This window comes from Medicago sativa, chromosome 1, assembly GCF_051527215.1.
Source record: "Medicago sativa cultivar Bolivia chromosome 1, Bolivia_mono, whole genome shotgun sequence".
NCBI classification, from domain to species: domain Eukaryota; kingdom Viridiplantae; phylum Streptophyta; class Magnoliopsida; order Fabales; family Fabaceae; genus Medicago; species Medicago sativa.
The window spans coordinates 26,818,441-26,834,927 of NC_140749.1; the positions used below are offsets into that span (position 1 = coordinate 26,818,441).

Consider the following 16,487-nt stretch of genomic DNA (forward strand, 5'->3'; position numbering starts at 1 on the left):
ACCAACACCATCTTCCAGAATATCCCATAATTCTTCATCCAGGCTCATGATGTAACTGTAAAAGTTGGTCTTCCACCAAGAGAACTCTTCAGCATCTCCATTGAACTTTGGAACTTTTCCAACACTGGTTTTCTTACTATCACTATAATCATGTGAGACATGTTTATAGCTAGTATCACTAGGACCAGTAGGAGGAGGAGTAGACATGTTTTTCTCAGATCTTTGACTGTTGCACGGTTAAGTGATACACAACAGACCAAGGCTCTAGATACCAATTGAAGGTGAGAAAAACACAAGAAGGGGGGTTGAATTGTGTTTTGAAAAATTCTTCGTTTCTCCTAAAAACTGAACACACTGATCAGAAGCTAGGTGAGACAGCTTCTGAAGTGATAATCAGAATCTAAATGCAGCGGAATAAAACAGAGAGAGAGAAGAAGAACGACACAAAGCAATTATACTGGTTCCTTCCACAATCCGGAAGTAGTCCAGTCCCCCTTGCACTTCCAAGGAGATTTCACTATGAGTAATATCTGATTACAAATGCTCAAGCACACAAGCAAGAGACTTCCTTTGCTCAAGCACACAAGCTAGAGACTTCCTTTGCTCAAGAACACAATCAAGAGACTTCCTGCTCAAGCACAACTGCAAGAGACTTCCTAACTAAACAAAATTACACAGAAAATTGTTTAAGGTTGAACACTTGATATACAATCAGAGGTGCTCACAATACAAATCAGATACAGACTCAATGAACTTAAGAATTTCTAAGATATGACTTTGAGACACAGAAATTCTAAGTGAATGCAGAACAATTTCAGCAGAGGTTTGGTACTTGTGAAAATCTTGTGAGTCTTTCGTTTAGCGTTCTTGCATTACCAATTCTCTAGGTCTTCACTCCTTTATATAGAGGTGTGAAAGAGACGTTATGAAATTGCCAGCACACCAAAGAGTCGTTAGTGAAGCTTGATCTTTCACCAATGATCTTTTGCCTGATTTGGTTGTTGTCCTATGAAGAACCAATTTGAAATCCATTCCTTATCCAAAGGAACATATATGCAGGCGAGACCGTATTCTGGAGCTGTTTTCTTGTCTTGAAGCGTGGACACAAAACAGAGTAGTGGAGAACGTGGTTGTACAATTCGTACAAAGTACAATGTCAACGCTTTCGTCCAAAATGCAAGCACAAGCCTTCAAACACCTTTGAAATGACCGTTGCAAAATTCCACTAATCCTTTGTTTGTGTTTTCGAATCCAATGGACAGCTTTTGCATTGATAATTCTTCAATTCTTGAATCTTTTGCAAATCCAGTTGAGATTCAGCTTCTGGTGAAATAGCTTCTGATGAGGCAGCTTCTGATGATGCAGCTTCTGATGATGTGGCTTCTGGACCTCTTGTCTTCAGAAGCACTATTCTTCAGGAGCAGCTTTACTTCAGGGGCGCTATTTCTTCAGGAGCAGCTTGACTTCAGGAGCGCTTTGCCTTCAGAATCATCTAAGCTTCATTTTCTTTTGCTCTTTATTTGCTCATTCAGAACCAATGATGATGTGACTTTATAATTATGGTCCTGTACACTTGAACAAATATTAGCTAGTCCAATTTACAATTTTTAATACCTTGTTATCATCAAAACTCTTTAAGGTTCATTGCTAAACACATTTTGTTCCAACACGCGAGAGAGAAGAAGATGCAAGTAAAGAGGAGAGAGAGAATGGTTGGAAAGAGTTGTGGGAGTGTGGGCCCCACATTGCCAAATGTCATTTTTTTATGTGGGTGTAGGAGTGGTATTGCCACCTATAGTGGTATACCTATCAGGACTCTTTATAATATTTAAGGGAGGGAAGTGTGTGTTTCAAAACATGAGGGGAGGGGAGTGTAATATCTCCATCATTCAAGGGAGGGTGGAGTGGAGTAATTTACTCAATGTATATACTCAATGTAAAAGGTAAAAACTTTAAAAAAAAAAATGTAAAAGATAAATTATATATTCAACCCATCAAGATAACATTATTCGTTGGCTATATGTGGTCTAGTAAATGAAGGCTGGTGTATGTTTTTTCTAGCTGTTGTGTTTTTTTTTTTTTGGCACGGTTGGAAGATTTATTTGTGGCTACAGCCTAGAGGTTGTATTGTGTTTTTTTTGGTGGTGTTCGGGGTTCGAACCCCGGACCTTACATATATTATGCATTGTCCTTATCAACTCTTATCAACTCAACTAAGCTCACGGGGACACAGGTTCTATTGTGTTGATGGAGAGTGCTTGTTTTGTGGATTTTTTTGAATGACTGTATAATTGTGGTGCTGAATGGGAAAACATTTTTCTAGTGTATCACTATTCATTCAATGACTATCTACAAAAATTTATAATAGAACTAACAATGAAAGCTTGTCACATTTAAATAAATGACTAACTCAATACAAAAAAAAAAAAAAAAGAAGTTCAAGAAGACATATCTAAAACTTCAAATTGCTATAAAAAAAAAAAAAAAACTAAAATGGACCATGATGTTGTTTTAATCATGATCAAATTTTTCATGGAACTTAACCTGTGAAATTCCATTAGGCTATTTTCGATACAGAGCAAATTCAAAGTTCAAACACTATTTTAAGGACTACAATGAAGAAACAATGATACCAGATTTTTTATCACCCTTAGTAGGCTGGTTAGTGTTGCTCTTAAGCACACTATCCATTTCTTTAACAAACCTCTCCATGACTTGATTTGGAAAATAAAATGGTATAACCACACCTTCCTCTCCTTTAGCATTTCTAAAAGGTATATGAAAGCTAGCAAGACCAGGAATATCACCATCTGCTCCTCTAGCTGGTCCTCCATAGACAGGTTTCCCCCAACCATAATCAACCTTTTCAAACCCACCTCGTGTCACATCAGAAACAAGATAGGATTTTACTACATTAAAGTGAGGTCGACCCTTGATAACCATTAAATCCGCAATCGAATGCATGTACTCTTGGGTGACATTAGCTTTTGCTTTCTTAACTAAATTCAACGCGTACGCCAATGGATTTTCAATAAGTTTTCCCGCGGTTGTTACCATAGCGGAATTTGCTAAAGCGTTACCATAGTAACCTTTCGGTAATTGTAGGTTAACTGATTTACTACGTCCATCGACTACGCAGATGAAGTGAACTTCATCGTTAGTATCTAGTTGTAATGCTATTGTACGACAACGCCAACAAAATGCAGAGATGATTTCAAAGTTAGTGTGTTGTTGTAGTGGGTGAGGTGGAAGGAGAGAACGAATTGCGGCTACCTCAAACGGACCAAAGAAGAAAGTGCGATGAACCATGTTGTCTAAGGGAATGATGGTTTCTTTGTTGAGGTACTTTTTCATATTCGTGATGAGTACACGTAACTCTAGGTGGGTTCCTTGCATTTAGAAGCTCTCTACACCACACTGGTAAGATTGAAGGTTCGTTCATCCCACATGATATTTCTCCTAATGCACTTAGGAATTTAAATAAACCTGATGAGTCGCTAATTGTATGGTTTAGACGAAGAGCAAATATGAAACCACCACACTTGAGACGCGTTACCTGCACATGGTTATAGTTACATTATAATGAATGATTATAGATTTATTAACACTAATTGATATACACCGATAATATAAAACTTGTTTAAACATATATACATTCAATCAAACCATACTATAATGCATCTTTTATGACGCTAAAATGCTGTGAAGCCCGGATACGAGATACGATACGGATACGATACTGCACCGATACGCCGATACGGAAAAATTTCAAAAATCAAGATACGATACGGCTGGGATACGTTAATAAAAAAAATTATATAATTACATGTACAATATAATTATAACCATTTTTTTAATATGCAAATATATTAACAAACACAAGAAACCAGGCTCGTAGCACATTAACATAAATATAAATAATATTGACGATTAAGAGAGTGATCATTAGTCAATTACATACGCAATATATACCAAAAAGAGCACCATCAGCTCGACGGTCGAGCAATTCGACGGTGGCCAAAGTGGACGGCGACCACTTTGGAAGAAAAAGTTGAAACCCTAATATCTTAGAAAGGGAAAGATGCAATTGTTTGTATGGTGTGGTGCGGGTCGTACTGGCACCAAAGAAAGATAAAGGAAATGTATATATATTATAGCAATATAATGTTTTTATTCTTAGTTTTTACAAAAAAAAAACAGAAATCAAAATAATATAAAAAACACAAGTATCCGTGTGTATCGGGACGTATCCGAAAGTATCGGATAATTATTTTTTTAAAAATAAAATTTAATATTTGGATACTCTCCGGATACGTATCGGGGAGTATCGGGCAGGTATCGGTGCAGGATACACAGGGGATACGGTACGTCGTCCATTTTGAAGTATCGGGGCTTCACAGCTAAAATGTCTTAAAAAACATTACACGATAACAGATGATTGGATAAATGTATAAAAATATTAAATTAACTGTACATGCATAAAATAAATTTAAAATTTACTTTGATTAAACTTTTACATAAGTTACAAAATAATTCAAATTGGGCCACAATCAAACACTTATGAATGTGTTTGAATATGAGTTTTTTTAACTGGAAATATATATATGGGATGAGTTAAATATAGGTTTTATTTTTATTTTGTAGGTTACTCAACTATTTGAGAATGTTTCTCAAAAAAAAAAAAAAACTATTTGAGAATGATTAAATAGATCTTTAACCTAAAAAATATGGGTGGAGTAACTAACACCTAATGCTAATGGTTGAGAGAATGGAGAGAGTGCTTCATACACCTTTATTGGATTCGGTTGAGGAAGACTCAATTTGTTGGTGGCCAGATTCAAGATGTATGTTTTTAATTGAGTCTACATCTTGTTGTAAATAATTTGGTTAATGATTCTAGCTTATATATGGGTGGTGGTTGGAAGCACCTCCGGTTGTGAAGAACTTCACGTGGGGAATGTTTTGAGATTGTTTGCCAACTAGATTGAAGCTTCTAACAAGAAAGGTACTTTGTCCTAATAATTGCATCGGTTGTGGGAAAAATGCATGAAATATTTTTGCAACTTGTCCAATTGCCGAAGCAAAATGGAGGGCTTTGGGTTTATGAGGTATGATTGAGCCACACATTATGACTGTTGACGGTATTATTGATTTATTCTATGCTATATATTGTCAATCAAATGTCATAGGTGAAACGAAGTATGTGATGTTCATCGACGTGGAGCCTTTGAAAAAGTCGTAATATGAAATTAGTTTCTACTCACGAGTTAGCGAGGGCGACAAGATATATGACTAATCCTTGAGTTTTAGAGTTGATGTCAAACTGTATTGCTATTATTATTGATAATGAAATTAGTTAATTTTTTACCTCAAAAAGAAGTCTTTGAACTAATACACACACACACACACACACATATATATATATATATATATATATATATATATATATATATATATATATATATATATATTTAAATTTAGTTCCTTTAAAGTTAACTAACAGAAGAAACTAATTACAAAAAATATAGGGTTAAAAAAGTTTTTAATCTCTATAAAATTTCAAAACCTCTCTTCTAGTCCCCTAAAAAATATTTCGTCAATTTTTGGCCTTTAAAAGAAAATATTGCATGCCGTTTTAGTTTATGATGTTAAGTAAGCTTAAATTTTTATGTAACCAAAAAAAAAAGTAAGCTTAAATTTTTAAAAAATTTTTTTACACACATATTTATAATATTATAAAAAGTTCCGCACAAAAATTTACCATTTTTTAACATTAGATAAGTTAAATATTTTTTAAAATGATAAATGTTCAAGATAAGAACCTTCAATAGTATGACTGCGGATTCATTGTTGTAGCTATACGATGCAGCTATGACAAAGAATCATTTCTTAAAAGATACTAATAAAAATATTTTTTTTTTAAGAAAGAGATGGATAGATATTTTTTTTTAAGGTAAAGATTAGAGTGCTAAAAGCATCAAATGGAAGCCATGATATTCCAAATATGATTTTTTTTTTCTCGAGGGGATATCCCAACTATGATGACACCCTATAACTACCAACTATTGTTTCCATCACCTAGATATATTTATTAATACTATCTTCGATCTTTTTTACAAGAGACAAATGAGTCAATAAAAGCTGATGTGTTTAATCCATATCATGAACCAAAATGCTTTAAGATTTGCGGACTCATTTATCTTTTATAAAAAAGATTTGACACTAAAATGAAATGACGAAAATAGAACTTAGAGGACTAGACCAAAACCAAGATAACAATCCAAAGATTATTCCACAACTTGAGATGGATAGATCACACTTCAACAACAATTCAAATTCTCTATTTTAACGATTTCCACATATTCACGCAATTAATATTTCATCGAGGATCATTGGATCAAGATCTCACGATTCAGATTTTGTTGTAGATTTTGATTTTCAAACCCATGATTCAATTTTTTTTAAAATACAAAATATTCAAATTGATAGCTAAATCATCTGATCTCAGTCCAACGGTCATCAATGTACGAATTATTGAATAGGTGAAAATTGTGAGAGTAAAGAATCTAATTTCCTCCGATAACATGTATAGTGTGAGAAGATCAATATTATACCTGAATAAGCAGCAATGGAGTGTTAAGCACTTCTGAAGAACCAGGAACATCATAAAGAAGCTCACCTATGCAAGGAAATGGAGGATGAAGATCTTCACCAAATTGTTTACGAGTAACATCAGCATCAGCTTCAATAAACAAAACACCTTCATCATTACAATCAACCATAAGTTTCCTACTACGACCTTCCCTTAACCTACCTGCAAATGGATAGTAAAACACAAGTGTTTTTGCTAATGCTTTTCTAATAATATCAACAGGGTCTTTCCCTGCCATATTTGGATCATGGTTGTAAAATTGTATCAAACGAGTTTGATAACGTAATCCTTCTTGGTCATCAATATCTGAAAGTAATTTTATTTCATGAGGGGTTGGTTTTGATGGTCTTACAAATTCAGGGGCACCCCTCTTCACTTTGAATACTAGAGATTGGCCATAATTATGAACTAATGAGGGAAGTTATAATTTGATAATGGTTTTGGATGCTATGGCATATGCATGTAATAAATGTGGAGATGCTGTATATATATAATATAATGCACCATGTGCAATGGTGCATAAAAATAAAGGGTTTTTTTTTTTTTTGGTTACATCATAAAAATAAAGGGTTTGATGCTGTTAATGTTTAAGGAAGTCTTCTTAGTCTCAATTGTTGGATTTGTTTATATCACACAAGATAAAAGGTAGATAAAGTTGTAATCATGACCATCTGATAAAGATCCAATGGCCGAAATATTTTTTTTTAATTGTATTTTTTCTCTACAAAAACAGATCTTGATCCGTAATGGATGAGCATAATTTATTTTTTTTAGAAAACTAAATTAGTCCACCTAAATTGACCCGAAGATAATCAAACCTGAGATCTTGAGAAGAATCACACTCCCATGTCTCAAGCCAATACCACTAGTACACTAGTACAAAATACACTTTTTAAATCAGTTAACTAGAAAAACATATTTTAAATAATATGTCAATTTTTAAAGCTGTTTGCGATTTTAATTGGCTATTGACTTAGAATCCTGTTTTAAAAAGTGTTTTTCACTAGCCAACCCACTTTGTGCTGCTCAAGCAATAATTCATTGAAGATTTTTAAGGATAGTGATATGAATAGATTTCATAAATTTGAATTGGATTTTAACAGATGGATCAAAATAATCTATTATTTTATTTAAGCTCGACTAAAAACTCAAGAATTCTATCCTCTACTACATTGTATTGGTGACACTGTTATAATGAAATGACAAACTTCTTTGGTCAAACAAAAAATCAAGTGTAAAATCAAATGACAGATACTACCCACACCCCAAATAATCCAAGTTACACCCCAAAGTTACTAATATACCCTTTATTCATGTTCACTGCACATTAATTATGTATACGTAAATTCAGTTTACACAGTGTATGTAAACTCAGTTTACGTAGTGTATGTAAACTCAGTTTACATGAGTTAAGTAAACTGAGTTTACATACACTGCATACACTAAGTTTACATACACTGTGTAAACTGAATTTACATAAGTAAGTTAAGACTGAGTTTTAGTTCATGTAAACTGAGTTTACGTAGTTTATGTAAACTGAGTTTACATACACCACGTAAACTGAGTTTACGTAGTTTATGTAAACTGAGTTTACATACACCAAGTAAACTGAGTTTAGGTGTATGTTATTCCTTTTTAGAATATGTACGTAAACTAAATTCACGTGAGACCTATATGTAAACTTAAATTACGTTACCTTTCTACGTAAACTTAAATCAAACAAATCGATGTAGATAGACAAACGTGAAATTAACAACAACTATAAACATCCATAAATCATAGAGCAAATGATAAATAGAAACTCAAAAAAATTTATGAAATTCACTTACTTGTATTAATCAAGTACGTATCAATGGAAGAGATGTTGATTCAATTGACGATTTTAGTAGGTATTAATTGCATATCCATGGTGGTTTGTGGGTGAAAAAGGGGTGATGATTCAGAATGATAGTAAAAGAAAGGTTTTTAGAAAATTTAGAAGAAGAGACTAATTTTGGTATTATTGTAAAAAATTTAATAAATTTGGGTGTAACTATGATTATATGGGGTGAAACTAGAAAGAGTCAAATCAAATTCATCCATAATTTATTAAAAAAATCCAACGCAATCTTGTACCAATAATAATAACAATAACAAAACCAATGCAATCCATTGATTAAGTTTTTTTTAATAGATATGTATCACATAAATCATTGAAGAGGAATGCTAGCAACACTCTCTTTTGAACACTCTCTCTAGCACTCACTCTTTTATTTGATGAGATTCATGTATGTCCCACCACTTTGTGTGGGTTCTATTTCCAAAGTGTACACTCACAATGATTTAAACCAATAAGAGAGTGAGTATTTGAGAGAGTATTCAAAAGAGAGTGTTGCTAGCATTACTCATCATTGAAAGTTGATTTTCTCACATCAAATACTTCATAAAAGCACATGAAAAATACTGAAATAACCTCAGAGGTAGTTAACTACCGCTGAAAAAATCGACGGTAATTAACTACCGTTGTAGTTAACTGCCGCTGCTACCCGAAATTAAAAAACACAACAACTTCATTTTCTGGTTACAGAAGCTGAAACAAAAATTGCTCAATTTCATACCAAAATCACCAATTTTTTTGGTTACAGGAGAAACTGAAACAAAAATTGCTCAATTTCATACCAAAATCAGCAAAACTTCATTTGCACGAAAATCATCCAAATTTCTTCAAGTAAATCACAAGTAAGTCATCTTAATCCTATTTACATGCAATGTAGGTTGTATAAGGTGTTACTTTTCATAATTTTAGCAAAATATCAGTGTTTATGTTAGGTATGAAAATTGCAAATTTTGACTGATTTTGATGTTATAATGGATTGTTGTAGTTGGCATTGTTGTTTAGAGTAGGTTTAGGTTCAATTTGATTGTTTTGTAGTTGAATTAACACCAATTGTGATAGTTTTATAATATGCACATAAGGTGTTTGAAGAAATGCCCAAATGAGTGATTAATTGCTTTTTTTGCATTTTTTTATGCACATATATGTCTAAGGACGAACGTAGGATGGACGAGCATAGGATGCGACATGGCAGACTAGCTTTGACGAATAGTTATAGGAAGGAGTTGAGGGAGGCAAACTCATATATGCCTAAGAGTGGAAGACAGAGGAACCCGGGAGGTGTTGAGAGCTCACATGCGGCCGAGTCACAGGTGGTTGATCTGTCACCTATGCTGCAGTTTGACAAGGGATACAATCTGACGGACAATCACTATGTGGATGTGCCATAAGATCTGTTCTATCAGCCACAGGAGGAGGAGGAGGAGGAGGAGGAGGAGGAGGAGGAGGAGGAGGATGAGGGTGATGACGAGGGAGCCGCACATGGCGTCCCTATTGTAGGACCTCCCTTTCCTGGAGGTCCTCGGGACATATCACTATTGTCTAAATACATGAAGCATGTGGCGGTGGCTATTTTGTATAACACTAAAAATGTAAGTGTTATAATTCTTTAAAGTTTTTATTTAATATTATTGATTTAGTAAATTTTAAATGTTAAGTGTTTTAGTGATTAAGTCATTAGTTATTTTATTGTTAAATAATTAAGTATTACATGTTATATGGTAAATGTTTATCTGTTTAAGTTATTAAGTGATTAATTGTTTTATTGTTAAGTGATTAAATGTTAAGTGCTTATGTGTTTAAGTGATTAACTGATTAATTGTTTTATTGTTAAGTAATTAAGTGTTAAATGCTAAATGTTTATGTGTTTAAGTTATTAAGTGATACATTTTTTTTATTGTTAAGTGATTAAATATTAAGCGTTTATGTGTTTAAGTCATTATCTGATTAGGTGATTAAATTATTAAGTGGTTAATTGATTTATTCTTAATTTATTTGTTTTTCAGATTTAGTATGAGAGGAACTTTAGAAGCATAAATTCCGGGAGAAAGGTGAGAGAGCTTACAAGCCCGGAGGATAATTTGGCTTCGTTTTGGCAACCTGTAAGGGCGTATGGATTATATGACCTCTTATACACTGGGTATAAGACAGTGGCACATGCCATGATACATGCATTGTGTGAGCGGTGACACTCGAAGACTAGTAGTTTCCATCTACCGGTGGGAGAGATGACCATCACCTTGGACGATGTGGCTAATCTTCTCCACATTCCCATGGAAGGGCGTCTGCTGGACTTCGAGAAGAAGGTGAATCGGGAGCATGGGATGATGACGAGGTTGCTGGGTATGTGGGATACTGTTGCGACGAAGGCGTGCAAGGATGAGTATGGTGCTCATATTACTTATACCGCATTGAAGCAGCTTTATGAGGAGCACCTGATGTAGCTAGACGGCTGGAGGTGCCACATTTGAGGCAGGAGTTGGTGGAGAGGGATAGGAGGAGGCAGTGTTATGTGAGGAGTTTTCTCATATATCTCGTTGGGTGTATATCGTTTGCCGACAAGACGAATAGATACATCGACGTGATATATATCTGGAGTGTATGATGGACCTTAATACGGTTGGGAGGTGGTTGTGGGGAGGGATGACATTGGCCTACCTATATCATTACCTTGATGATTTCGTCCGTCCATGTAACAAGACGATGACTGGTTGTGTGACCCTTATGATGGTAATAAATTTAATTTTGTTCGTCTATGTAATTTACAATTTAATTCGATTAATTTTTATATGTTCGTCTATTTAATTTACGATTTTTTTAGATTATTTTTCCTAGGTTCGTCTATTTTATTTAGGATTTAATTAGATTATTTTTTCTATGTTCGTCTATTTAATTTACGATTTTTTTAGATTATTTTTCTAGGTTCGTCTATTTAATTTACGATTTTTTTAGATTATTTTTCTAGGTTCGTCTATTTAATTTACGATTAATATATTGTAATAATCAAACCATTGGACATAATATAATAGATTATTGGACAAATACATGTGCGAGCGGGATATTAACGATTAAAGAAATGTAATAAATGATATATTTACTCTGGTTGATCTCATTATAAATAAAAGTTCACTTTTTACCTTCATTTAATTACTAATGAATTTCGTTTACATTAGTTATTAAATAAATCTAAAAAGTTAATCTTTGTTTATAATTGAGACTGGATGGAATATTAATTAAAATATATTAAGTCAAAGCAAGTTGATGTATATGGATCAAATTTTGAACAAAATACATCAATTTTGTTTGCTTTATTTTTGTTTATATTTTGTAACGGAATATATATATATATATATATATATATATATATATATATATATATATATATATATATATATATATATATATATATATATATATATATAGACACACACACAATATTTAATTGACACAATTAAACAACATAAGTATTACTCCCTTCGTTTTAAAATAAATGTCGCAGTCAACCACTGCACACATGTCAATACACAACTTTGACCATTAATATATTTAAGAAAAAACTTAGGTACAATTCTCTAGGTGCTTTTGATATGGTTCTTAACTAAAAATACATACTCCCTCCGTCTCACAATATTAGTCGTTTAAGGTTTGTGCACGATTATTAAGGAAATGATTAATTTTGTTGATTTCAATGGTAAAATTAGTAGCATTTACTAAAACACCCTTATTAATTGTAGTTAGTGGAGTAGTTAAGTTGGATGAAATTCAATAAATAAGGGTATAATAGTGGAAAAAAAATAATAAATGTTGCATTGGTATTGTAAAGTGACAATTATTTTGAGAAAAAGAAAAAAAATGCTAAAGAGACAATAATTGTGAGACGGAGGGAGTATTTTTTTTTTGATATAACAAACTTTGAGAAAATTATGGATTTAAGAAAATCATGATGAATTTAGTTAAGAACCATACGAAAAGCACGTAAAGAATTGTACCTAAGTTTTTTCCATATATTTAGTTATATATAATAAAAAATTATAAATTTTTTATATTTTGAAAATATTCATCGAAATAATAAAAAATTATAAATTTTTTATATTTTGAAAATATTCATCGAAACAAATCAAATAACATCTTGCATGCTAACATTTGTATTTATATATTAGTTAAAAAATATGGTCAAAGTAAACTATGTGAATAGTGCATATTGTAAAATTGCGACATGTATTTTGAAACGAAGAGAGTAGTAAATATGTTTTTTTTAAACAATTAGTAGATATGTTTTTCATCTAAGAACCTAATTGAATGAAATGATTATGTTCGTTTAGATTTTGTTTTAAATTCATGCATAAAATTAATTATTAGGATTAGTTTTCACTAATTTGATACTGCGGTTCAAATATTTGTCTCATATAGTTGTGTATTAGTGACATTTTTTTTTATATTTGTTTCGGTATGGGCCGAGCCCAACCCAATTTATGTTATAGGATATTGCTCTTTAAACTGCAGAAATTACTCTCACACATCTCAAAATTAAGTTATTACCCCAATGACATTTAACTACTTCTTTCTCTTTCTAGCGATGTTTAAATGTCGTTGCGTTCTGGACTTATTCCAAAACAACAACAAGAACTTCTCATTACTCAAAATCTTGCAAACTCACCAAACTTGCTCCAAACTCACCCAATCCAATCTCCATTCAATTTGTTTCTTCAAAGATGAACAATTGATCAAGAATGTAACAGGCAAGTGTTCAAATCCCATGTATTAACATTGTTATTTTTATAGGGTGTTTTTTTTTGTTGTTGAATTTGGTAAAATGTTGGTGTTTAGGGTAGTATAAATAATTGATTTTTTTGTTAGTTTGTGATAACATATATGAATGATTTGGTTGTCAATGTTGTTGAGATTAGGTTTAAGCACAATGTGATTATTTAAAATTTGAAATAACACAATGAGTCAATGTTGTATATTTTACACTACAAATGTATGATGAAATGTCTGAATGAGTTTTTCATTTATTTTTTCATTGCGTTTTGTTATGTAGATGTGTCTACTTACATAGAAGTCAACTAGGTAAAGAGACTATGACCAATAGCACCCGCATGAAGAGGATGATGGCGCACCATATCCCTTAGAGGGGAAGTGGGCGTACGTACCTGGATTGAGTAGAGGGCTCATAGGAGATCCAGTCGCAGGTGGTTGTGCATATGACTAATTGGGCTCATTTGATGATTATTATTTTGGTGAGGGTGATGAAGTGTGAGTTATATGTACTTGACTTGGTGATAAAATGATGGTGCAAATACATGTTATATCCTGTGTTATGATTTAGGAATTGATGTGATTATCTACATGAAAAGATATACATGAGAATTGTGCTTGAATATTATAATTGTATCATATGTATGTTGTTGTTGCCTTGAGACTATTCTTATGTTCAATATTTCCTTTGTTGAGTATTTATCACCCTTTTGCGGGTTTCCGCCTATTCCCTTTGTGGTGTAGACGTGCAGGTTGAGGAAGCGTGATCGGCGTGAGTACCTGAGGACAGCTTGAGGCTTGCTCATTTCTTTGCTTTATTTTAGAAGTCTAGTTGTAAGTTCTGATTAGGATTTGTCGGGATTCTACTTTTAGTTATGAATTCTATGATTTGAGGAACCTTCGATGTTTTATGATGATGTATCTGAGATTGAGATTTGTGATTTTATGATACTTGGAGACATTATTCCGTTGCGACTGTTTTATGAAAATGAACTTTGCATGTTTTGGATTGATGAAGTGGCACCTTGAATATTTATGAATAATTGTTTACTTTGTAATTAAATATTGTATAAGGGGTTCAAGGGTGTTACACCTGCTACCTTTTCTGGAGGGCCTGAGAACACCTGCTACCTTTTCTGGAGGGCCTGAGAATCTATCGTTGATGTGCTTATTCACCCATCATGTTGCTATTAAGATTTGGAATGCCGATGGTGATGTAAGTGTTAATTTTCTGTTTCTATTCATTTGACTTTTTAATTGTCAAGTGTTTAACTAGGGGTGCACATGAGTCGGTTTGGGTTAGGTTTGGCCCAACCCAAACCCAAACCATATAGGGTATTCCGGTTTGGGTGTGGTAAAATAACCACCCGTTATACCAATGGATGGGTTTGGGTAAACCCACTAATTTATGGGATGAGTTGGATTGGGTAATGGGTTACCCAACTTATTTTTCTAATTTTTAATATTAAATAATTAAATGACAAGTACTTATAATTTTTCTTAAATATTACTCTACTTTTTGATTTTCTTAAAAGAAATTGGTTAACTTATTTTTACTATAATTTTATGCATCATAAAATAATAAACTATAATATCAAATAATAAACTTCATCATAAAATACTTGCAACAAACTAAAGTTGCATGACATAAAATTGCAATAGTGTTAAAATAACCAACAAGTGCAACATCTTGTTTTTTTTTTTTTTTTGCAACATCTTGATTTGTAACTCTAGCATGTTTTGATTTTCATTATATATGGTACAATGTGTATCTTTTCGAAATATAATTTGGTTTATGACCATAACCTTTACTCCCTCCGTCCCGAATTAATTGAGCCCTTGGCTCATTTCACACTTATTAAGAAAAATGTATAAATAAAGGGGAAAGTGGAATATATTGAATTGGAAATGATGAAAGTAGTATTAATTAGAGTTATAAAGGGGAAAAAGTGGAATATATTAAATTGGGAATGATGAAAGTAGTATTGAAAATTGAAATGACTCAGTTATTTTGGGACATTTTTTTTTAGTAAATGGCTCAGTTAATCCAGGACGGAGGGAGTACTATTTTTCTTCTACCTTATGAAAATAAAGATAAAAAATATTGACATTATTGGGTAAGTGGGGTTTTTGGTTTTGGGTCTGGTTTTACCCGAAACCCATTTATTTTTATGGGTTTTTTATTTTTGGAAACCATACCCACCCAATTACCCGACCCAACCCATTGTTTTTTGTTTTTTTGGGTGGGTTTGACCGAATTTTATGGGTTGACCCAACCCATGTACACCCCTGTGTTTAACTTATTGTTTTTTGGGTGAATTACAATGACCTCCCCTAAGGTATGTTGAAATGTCACTCACACCTCTCTATTTTGTAATATGATATAGACCTCCCCTGACTTTGACGCCGTTAACTCACTGATACAGAACTGATCAAAAAATGCTGAACTTTTAGCCAACGACTAATTTGGAACAGTGAAAAAGAGTGAAAATCTAATCGATGCTTTTACAGTTTTCGGATCGTTGTCCTTTCTTCCATTCCATGCATGTTAATGAGACTAATAAAAATTAAATTTTCAGAGGAAAAAAATGCGATTTTTTTTTTACCGCAAAACTTCAAATCTTCAAATTTCCTCTATACAATGCTTAGATCTGCTCCACCGTTTCAAGTTTTGTTTGGGATCCAAATTATTTTGTATGATGACTTTAGATTGACCACCAATAACCATGCTTCTTACTGCTAGCTATGCACATATAAGCGAATCTTAATATTTTTATTTGTCATGTACTATGTTTTGGTTTTGTTTGAAGTAATAGCCAAGATATCAATGAAGTTAGTGAAAGAAATGAAAGGGGAATTTAAGAGGGAGTAACTTCAGCAAAATGTGTGTAGAAACGTGTGAGAAGATGTTGAAAGAAAACTGGGAATTTCACATTTGTTAGTGTTAACAGAGTATAAACGCGGTTAACATAAAGGGAGGTATTCATCACATGTAAGACTAAGTAGGGGAGGTCTAAGTCATGTTTAAAAATAGAGGGGGTGTGAATGACATTTCAACATACCTCAAGGGAGGTCATTGTAATTTCCCCTTGTTTTTATTTATTTAACCTTTTTATTTGTATTTTAATAAAAAGTGTTTATGTTGAATATCATTGTTTAATTTTCAAGTGACTATCTATTTTTTTTTTTTTTGGTATTTCAGAT

At 32.7% G+C, this 16,487-nt stretch overlaps 1 pseudogene across 1 annotated transcript; it reads right to left on the minus strand.

Annotated features, from left to right (window-relative positions):
- Positions 1–2,485: 2,485 nt before the first annotated feature.
- On the minus strand, positions 2,486–7,097 carry LOC146953869 (benzyl alcohol O-benzoyltransferase-like; annotated as a pseudogene). Its single transcript, XR_015011239.1, has 2 exons — positions 6,615–7,097; positions 2,486–3,556 (listed from the first exon to the last, which is right to left on the minus strand). The product of XR_015011239.1 is annotated as a benzyl alcohol O-benzoyltransferase-like (transcript).
- Positions 7,098–16,487: the final 9,390 nt, after the last annotated feature.